Source organism: Echinops telfairi, unplaced genomic scaffold (genome assembly GCF_000313985.2).
Source record: "Echinops telfairi isolate 266 unplaced genomic scaffold, ASM31398v2 ScPeMD7_3;HRSCAF=10, whole genome shotgun sequence".
Taxonomy (NCBI): Eukaryota; Metazoa; Chordata; class Mammalia; order Afrosoricida; family Tenrecidae; genus Echinops; species Echinops telfairi.
Window position 1 is genome coordinate 33,421,414 of NW_022103899.1, and position 9,593 is coordinate 33,431,006.

Here is a 9,593-nt window from a genome sequence, read left to right on the forward strand (position 1 = left end):
AATTGGGTGGGGGGAGGAAGACATGGGAGCTCCTTCACCCTTTTCTACAGTATAACCTCCTCTGGCACACGAAGCAACACACTGTACTTAATTGTTTTGTTTCCTTTTAAGCATTTCACAAGAGTGTATAAAGATCACTCAGGCCAAAGAAAGGCCGCTGCTGTCTGGTGTGAATTTAAATTGTAGCTTAGTTTGGACTGCTGCTGGGATGCCTGGGCCTCTATCAATCACTTTAAGGAAGGCCCCCATGCTCTGCACAAAGATGTCTGCTACTTGGAATCCCTAAGTCTCTGAATTCCAGAAGCCCAAGGTACATTAAGCAGCATAGCTTGCTCTGCTTCTGCCCCTCTCAGACCCTCCGCTTTCTCCTAAGTCTCCCCTAAAGCCACTCTCAGACTTAGTTCTTGTAAAATCCATGGATTGCACAGGATCATCTAAACGAGCCCTGGTAGTAAGTAGGTGGAGCATCACGTTTCGTTTTCAGGGCATACACACCCACCCATACGCAAATCCAATCTCTGTGTTAATAACTAATAAATATTCTAGTAAGGGTTCTAATGGCCAACAAGAGACAAATTCTTAGCAAACCCCAGTAATCGCATAAATGAGCTACATGGGAAAAATTCAGAGGCCATTCACGTTATTCCCATTCAGTCATATATTAAGATGCAGAGATTGGATAGGAATCTGTCAGGTATACTGGAAATCCGCTCCTGGAGGATTTTTTTTTAAAAGACGTCTTAATTTAATTCAGAATATGTATTTGGGAGAATGCCCACAAACATGAATTAAACACAGCAAATGGAGGCCATTAGCATATGAGCTAAAATAAGTGCTGTAAAACAATTTTTTAATCTGAATTAAATTACCCCAGTGAATGCATAATGTTTATGGAATGTGTTCTCTTTAGGGCAACTGTGTTCTCTCTGGACTTCTCGGGGCGGGGAGGGGCAGGCAGTGAAGAGGAGGGGGGCAGCCATAACAACATACCACAACGTGGGTGGCTTCAAACAACAAAAATCCATTGTCTCTCAGTTCTGGACGCCGAGACCCAGATCAGGGTATTGGCTGGTTGATTCCTTGCTTGGCCCGGAGGGAGAAACTCTTCCGGACCTCTTTCCTAACTTTCTCTTCATTCCCGGTGTTCCTGGGCTTACCGCTGTAGGATCTGCCTGTTCCATTGTACATAAGGGGACTGGGAGTCAGAGTGGACTCCACACCCAGCAACATCATCATCTCTCCTCTCTAAGGCGGGCTCAGGGTTCAGAATGGCCTCAAATTGACCTAGCTGATGATACCGTCAAAGACCTTCTTTATAAACAGGATCATATTCACAGGGGCAAGGTTTACAGCTTTCACATTTCTCTTCAGAAGGGACACCATCCAGTCCTGAACTACGAACTCCTGTTTCCAAATGGAGAAGTAAAGGCGCAGAAAATGTCTAGGACCAGCTCGGTCTCCGTGCTTTGGCTGGACACTCCTCCCTCTAGTCAAACTTGGAGCAAGCATGCTCCAAACGTCTTTATAAAGGATCTACAGGAGTAAGTCAACACTGCAACTAGGGTTCCAGCTCACACACTGGTTTACTACAAACAAAATGCATGTACATGTCTCTGTGATCGGTGAATGCCTGCAAACACATTCTCTCAGGAATATGCTTGTCATCGTCTCGTTAGGGTGCCTTCCAAAACAAAGGACCAATCCAAATAGTGGCTTCCTAGGGACTCTGCTGGTCCAGTGAAATACAAGGCAGAGAGGTCGCCTCAGATTTATGGTGATTTTTAGGTACTTGGGGATTCCAAAGAAGTCATCTTGATGGATTTCTCAAAGAACAAAGGATGATCATGAGAATTTATTAGGGGAAAAAACTTAAGAAATTAGAAAACTGCATTGATGAGGTAAAGTCCAGGAAGCCTGTTCTGAGGACGTTTGTTCCAGCATGACAATGACCAGCTCAATAAAAGGGCCGTCCTAGGAGAATTTCATTGGAGTGCCCCTCAGACTTCCTCTTGTTCCCCAAACTCAAAGAACATTAAAAAGGAACATGGTTTGAGCACCTCAAGGATGCCCAAATTGCTGTTTCGCCTGGTTTAAACCAAAGAAAGCAGAGTTCTTAGGGAAGGGGTTAAAGAGATGGAGGCACTGCCTTTAGACATAGATAGATCTCAATGGACGATATGTTGAGAAATGGTGGCTTCATATTTTGATACTCTGGTTTAAAAGGTTTCTATGACTTTGTAGCAAGATTTCCTTTTTCATTCATCTTTGTACGTATTCTTTGTTGTTGGCTCAGCACATGGTTGAGGCAAAGAACAAGCTCAAGCAGCAGCACATTGGTCTAACCACCAGGGAGAAAGAGAGAGAGGATGCTGGCCTCGCAAAGTATAGATCTCAGTTGTCCTCCAAGCAAGCTGCAACCAGATTAACTCCACCCACATGTTCCTATGGAGGCCTAATTGGCACAATAAACCTATCACAGTCCACCCCTTGCCAAGTTGGCACTAGTACACAATATTTTAGCCATATATAATTTCCAGACATTAATGAAATTATGTTTACACCCAACATCATATAGCTAGCACACATATAAATGAAAATACACCGAACCTATTTGTATCTGGTATATTATACATGAACAAGGAAAAGATACTCAATAAGCACATATAAAGAAATATTGGCAATCACAAGCCTCACTTTTGCAATTGAACATGTGATCGTAGCTGACAGGTAGAACTACCTTCTTCCACTGCCCATTCTGTATTTCCTTTGCCCTCAGCTAGCATCTCAGCTGGCCATGGTTCTTTGCTTGGCAGAGTGATCCAGAACTTAATTCCTGAGGGAAATGAAGTTGGCAGTCTTGTCAGGACTGGGTTGCTGTAGTGTCCCATTTACTTTAATGACAAGGCATGGTAGTACTAAGAGACAACTTACGGGATTTCCTGGATTCCAGACATATTCTTCTTTACCTCCATTATGTAGCACCAGTCCAATGTCTGCTTGGTAACCAGGATAAATCACACCACTCAGTACAGTGATGCCCTTCCTGACCTGTTGATCCAAAGGAACCCCAAATGGCCAGGGGGCATTCTGAGTTGCCAGTTCAGTGGAATCAGTGCTCTGTTTCTAGGTGGGAGTGTTCCTTCCTTCAAATTAGGACCTCCAGGCTTGAAGAGCACAGGGTTGCTGGGACAGGAAGCAAAATGCTGCAAGTACAGTAATGGTAGGAGTAATGGTGAGTGGTGTAACTACTCATTTTTGCACCAATGCTTCAGGGTATCTTGTATTTTTTCCTGCAATACCATGGAATCCTGATCATATTCACATACTTCTTCAAATAGTTGAATGCCAACTAATCGTTTTTGGTACAGTGACTGTGAAATCTATCAATCTTCTTTTGATGCTTCCTGTGCTGTTGACTTTGCCTGTCAATTTGCCACACAGCAGTGGCTTGTACATTTCTGTCAGGCTGGAAGCTGTGCCACCAGTGTTTCAAGCTCCAGCAGGCTGGACAGACTTCAGTGGAGCTTTCAGACTAAGATCAACTAAGTGGAAAAAGCTGGTGGAGACTTCTGAAGGAATTGGCTGTTGAAAACCTTATAAAAAGTAGTGGAACATAACCTGATACAGTGGTGGAAGAGATGAAGCCTCAGATTGGAAGGCATTCAAATTGTAACTGGGAAAGGGCTGCCTCCTCCAAGTTATTGACTTTCATGGAGTTGCTGGAGTAAAGCAGTCAGGCTCTTCGTTTTCTGATGTGGAAGGACTGAAAACGAGAGGAAACCAGCGCATGCATCTATGAAGGACCAGAACATGGACTGCGGGAAGTATGAGCCTGGGAAAAGTAGAAGTCATCAAAATGGAAAGGGAACACACAATGATGGCTATCCTGGGCATTCGTGAGCTGAAATGAGATGGTATTGGCCTTTTTGAATCCGACAATCATCTGGTCCACAGAAATTACAGCCCTGCAAATCCTGCAGGGCAGTTCGACTCAGTTCTATATGTTCTAGGAGTTGGAATCAATGCCAGGGCATTGGCATCGTGTGTTGCTGCGTGGCTTAGTTTTTGTTTGTTTTTACTTTTCTGAAGCGGATTTCCAGGCTTGTCTCCGGAGGCCCCTCTGGGGGTTCAAACCACTGGGCTTCCATCTAGTAGTCAAGCACCTCATAGTCTGTGAGATCCTTAACCCAACTCCGATCATCCCCCCAACACAAGACTGTATGATTGAAAGTGATCTATAGTAAACCTACAATCCTTCCTACAATTAAAAATTTTCCATTGATTTGTTCTTCTCTCTTAAAGTAGCCTTCACTGAGCAATCAAGATGGTCATTTCTGTGATATGAGATTTGGCATGGCTTTGTTTTTATATTCTGCCTTTACCCTCCTGTTTTACTTAAAGAATTGTATTGTTTACATTGTAAATATACATATTGCATAAAATAACACGTTTCCTTTAAAAGAAACACATCTAATAGTCACATCTAAATAAACTATATGAAAAAAAATGCTTGTTCCTAATGTCAAAAAGAGACTTTTCAGATCAAAATGAAGCAAAAAGTGTGATTTCTTTGGGCTTCCATTAGGATGGCATAAAATCCCTATGACAATGAAAGCCTACGCAGCACAGGCGCCCTCTGGACCCTCAAATGGAGACAGGTCCATATGTCCACACTCTCCTGCACTCCACATCCTATCCTGACCACAAGCAGCCGTAAGCGTTGTAACTGACTCAATTTGCAGGACCCTGCTCAGCCTTGAAATCAAATTTTTCTTTCTGTTTAGTTGAATGATTCATAAAGGTCTCAAATGATAGAAATTTAAGAGTTTGAAAGCTGGATGACAGCTCAGAAATCATCCATTAATACAATCTCTGCATTCTTCAGCTGAGGAAATAATGTTCCAGAGAGATGAAGTGTCTTGCCCAAGGTCACCAATGTGCCGGGGACAGAGTATGGATGATGATTCCATCCTTTGGACTTCAAGCTCAATATGAGCAAATGTGTTGACACCAGGCTGGCACACGTCTGCTTCTCATGTAGTTGGCCTTTGCCTACAACTTCAACTTATGGCTTTTAGGCTTTGGACACATCGTCAAGAAGGATTAACCCTAGAAAAGGGCATCCTGAGTGATAAAACAGAGAATCTGCAGAAACAAAGAAAACCCTCAATGAGATACACTGACATGTTGGGCACAGATGTGCACTCGGTCGCACCAATTATCATAAAGATGGCACAGGACCAGCGGACATAGGTTCTGATGTCCGTGAGGTCACCACGAGTCAGATCCAACTCACTGACACCCGGCAGCTTCAACACTGGGCAATTATGTTTGTGAGAAGTCTTGTCTCAACCCATTTGTGTAAAAAAAGGGAGGAGAGGACATACGTATAGTTACAGATCAGGACAATTCTCATAACTCCCAACACGGAGCTTTCTCCATGAGAGGGCAGAGAGTTAGAAGGACTGAGGGCAGCAGCCGCCGTGTCCGTGGGCCCATGAGAACAGGTATCGTTGAATAGAATACCGTGCACATTTGAAGATCGCCTTTCTAAGTAGACATTCCTTGAAAATTATTTCTTTCAAAAAAAGTGTTTGCAGGTAAAATGAAAAGGAAGTCATATACGTGTACAATAACTTATTTAATAATTATGAATGAAATTATTCAAGGTAAGACTTGAAATTCTTCTTAAAAAGCATTCCAGTTTGGAGCTTTGAAAAATGTAAAATAAATGTTCTATGTGGGGAAAGGAAACTTAGGTTAATGTAGTTTTCTATCAACTTGAGAAATAAGTAAAAGCAAAAAACATTTTTAAAAAGGAGGGGGCATTTGTAAAGAATGGGTTCAGACAACAAAGCAGTAGAGAGTGAATGATGCTTCAAAGGTAAGAAAGACTGTATTCTGGGGGGAAAAGTGTTCTTCTATTTTGATACCACTTAACTTTCCATGGAAATACACTGCGATGCCAGAAAGTCAGTGATGTGCAAAATCACAAGGTCTTTGACTGACTGCAGAATCAACAGCTAAAATCCATGAGAGGAAAAAGAGGTACTTAGCAGTTAAGTGGCTGGAGGCATAGAAGGGGGGAATGCATCATATTTCTCTGACCTGGACAAAGACAATACCGAAACAGCCAGTATTATTAAATTAACCACATAGCCATTGTTATTAAATTAACAACGATTTTTTAATGTTCAGGTCTAATTCACAAAATAAGTGTACGCTAAATAATTGTCCATGATGGTTGTCAATCCTATACCTATATCTATATATTTTTTATATTACAAAAATTTTTTGTGGATGTAGACATGGGCAAGGATATACCAATTCACTTTGTACAATTCACTGATGTTTATGACTTACTTCAAGTTGTGCAACACTAATCTTCTAGCCAAAGAGAATTGTAAGGAGAAAATAACCTACTGCATTCGCATTTTATGTTTGTATACAGGTCCCTAGGTTCTTGACCTCTCTGTTTTCCTCTCTTAGTTTGAAAGAGCTAATCAGGGTTATGAATTTGACATCTTCTGTAGAACATCTTCTCCTAACAGAAAATGGTGGCCATTCTTAGAATGATCTGCCTTTCACTTATTGGACTTCAGTCAAAGCTGTTCATTGCCATTGGAACAGAACAGGGTGAATGGAAGGCAGTGAACACACACACATCCTTCAAATGCAAGTCAAGGAGGAAGAGAATTCTCTTTGAGATGAGGCTCAGATACCATGCAGACCCTCCCAATGTCAAACATAAACACAGGCTTCTTAGTCTACTGGGGCAGTAGAGATGGGATGCGTGATTTCCAAACCGTAGCAGTCACGTGTGAAGAAATGCCAAATCCTGAAGCAAAACTTGTTAGACATAAGCATTATATTGGGGGATAGTCCAGTAGAAGTTTCATTTTTTAGATTAATATACTTTCTAAATGAATAAAGCAAAATCATTGTCTTGTTGGAAAGATAAAAACCAAATGCATAAATATGTATTGATTTTCTCTCAATAACAAGATCAACCCCCCAAAACAATAATTGGATAACTGTGACACAAAAAAATTAAAGGCTTTGGGTTCTGTTTATGTTTACAACAATAATAATAATAGAACCCCAAGGTGTAGTGAGGAAGAATTAGCTTATTTGAAGGCAATTATGTGGGAGGTAGCTAATAAAATTACATTGACATGATATGCATTTGTTTTCCACAAGAAACAGAGCAATCAAATCAAATTAAATTTACAAGAATACGCTAAACGACTCACTACCCAAAGGTGATCAACAGATCTTCCTTAGCATCTAGCTGTGATAATTAGGAGGGCAGTGTTTGATTTGCCTATAAAACTCATTATTTCTTTTTCTATTTCTGGCATCTATTTATCTCACTTACCTGTGACCTGTTTAGTATGGATCTGGGTCACTTTTAAATTAAAGAGTATACATTTTGGGGTAATGAGAAGTCCATGAAAGGACCATGGTTATAAAAAGCTACAGGCATTCCCTAGGTTACAAATATCCATCTTATGAACACACGTACATGTGAACAGAGCCCTGGAGAATGCGAAGCGCACCAGGACTGGGCAGGTACCGTGTGCTGGTCACTACTCCCCAGGTCACCCCATGGTTGTTGTGGGGGCACGAACTGCAGCAAATTCGTATTTTAAAAGAAAATCTCAATTACACAAATCAAAATGCTTGTTTGGTTTTTTTAATACCGTAAGAATAGCCCAGTGGCTGTCAAGTCCTTTCTAGCTCATGGTGTCAGCGTCGAATCGTGTGTCCCAAGATTTTCAATGACTGATTTGAAGATGTAGATTGTCAGGGCTTCCTTCCGTGTTCCTCTGGTGGAGTGGAACCTGCCATCTTTCAGTTAGCAATAGAGAGTATGCACCACCCAGGGGTTCTAGAACACTGTAGGGGACACACACACACACACACACACACACGTCCATGAGCTGTTGTGGGTCTACCTGAGCATAAAATCCATGATATTAAGGAAGGATCAGTCTGAAGATAGTCTTCATGCAAAATTTGTAAATCTAGTCTGTTCTGCTTTACAAATATTTCTAGAATGTAAAATAGCTCGTATACAATTGGTAAACACGGTGCTGACATGAATAGAACATCAGACACGTTGGTTCACATGGAATTTTCCCCACTCCTCCCCGACTCCAGAGCATTCATGTTTTGTGTCAGAGTAATGGCAGTTGGATGCCAAGTACACCCAAGGTCAGATTGCTCCAGTCACCCCTGCTGTGCCTTAGCAGTGCGTCTTACACGGCTGTCCCCAGTCTCTGGTGCAATGTGCCCATTGTTCACCACCCAGCAGACTGAGTTCTTCCTTAACATTCTCTTTTATGAAGCTACCTTCATTTTTATAAGTCTTATGCTAGTATTTATCTTAGACATGTTTATGGGAAGAAACTCTAGCCATGTCGTGAGGTGAGCATGGGAGTGCTAACTAACCTCAAGGTTGGTGGTTCGAACTCCCCAGCTGCTCCAAGGGAGAAAGATGAAGTTATCTGTTCCATAAAGATTTACAGTGTCAGAAACCCTAGCGAGCATCTCCATGAGTCAGAGTTGACTTGGTGGCAGCGAATGGGCATATTTATGGGAGGCGGATATGGCTTTGGTTTATAGAACACTAGAATTTCTTAAAATTATTGTTTTACTGATTCTGTGTGTACAACTTTACGCACATGCCTCGATATCATTCTTCACAAAGAGATTGTTGTTTGGGTGTGGGATTCTGAAAACACAAGGTTTTTCAGAAGTGCATATAACACTGATAGCTGAAATATTGCCACTGTTGCCAATGCTGAAAGACAGATGTGGGGTTTCAAGCTAGATCAGTTTACTAAGTAAGTAATTAGTTCATTTAAACCAGCCTCTCAATAAATGCAATTCAAACTTGGCTAAGCCCTTCCCATATATGATTTTATTTCAATTTGTCAACAAACATATCGAGTCAGCAGCTACACACTGATTGTAAACCAGGTGTCAGACAGCCTGCTAGGCTCTTGGGGATATAGTGGGAAAAACACAGATCCAGCCCTCACCTCATAGAGCCAAACACTCTTATCAAGTAGGTATAAAATTCCCTATTAAAAACTATTACCTGCCTTGAACAAGAGTGACCAAAGCATTCCTGCCACTGGTCTTGGGGCAGAGAACGGTGGACTCTCCCACACCACAGACCTACCACCACACATGCCCTACCTCAAGGGAGGCACAGCTCCCCAGGGTGCCTTGATGCCCACTCACTCTTGAACGCTAAGCTCTGTGAACTTGGCCCTCTGACCGCAGCACTTGTCAAGACTTCTGGGTTAGGTTGCATGTTTGGGTCTTGCCTGAGGCAGGATTCATCATCTCCTCTCAGGCCTACAGAATCCATGTCTGACCACAAGGTCAGCCCCAGTTCCCTGAAAAGGGGGTGTTTGGATATTAACTCCTTTCCCATCGTGGCCAAGACTCCAAGTGTTCCCCAAGCCTTCTTGGTTCCTCCATTTCAGCCACTCTGTGGATCACGGGTCTGGGCCCTCAGCAAATCCTTACAAACCTATTCAATGAATTGTTGGTACCATCAATGCCTTTTCCACTCAGGG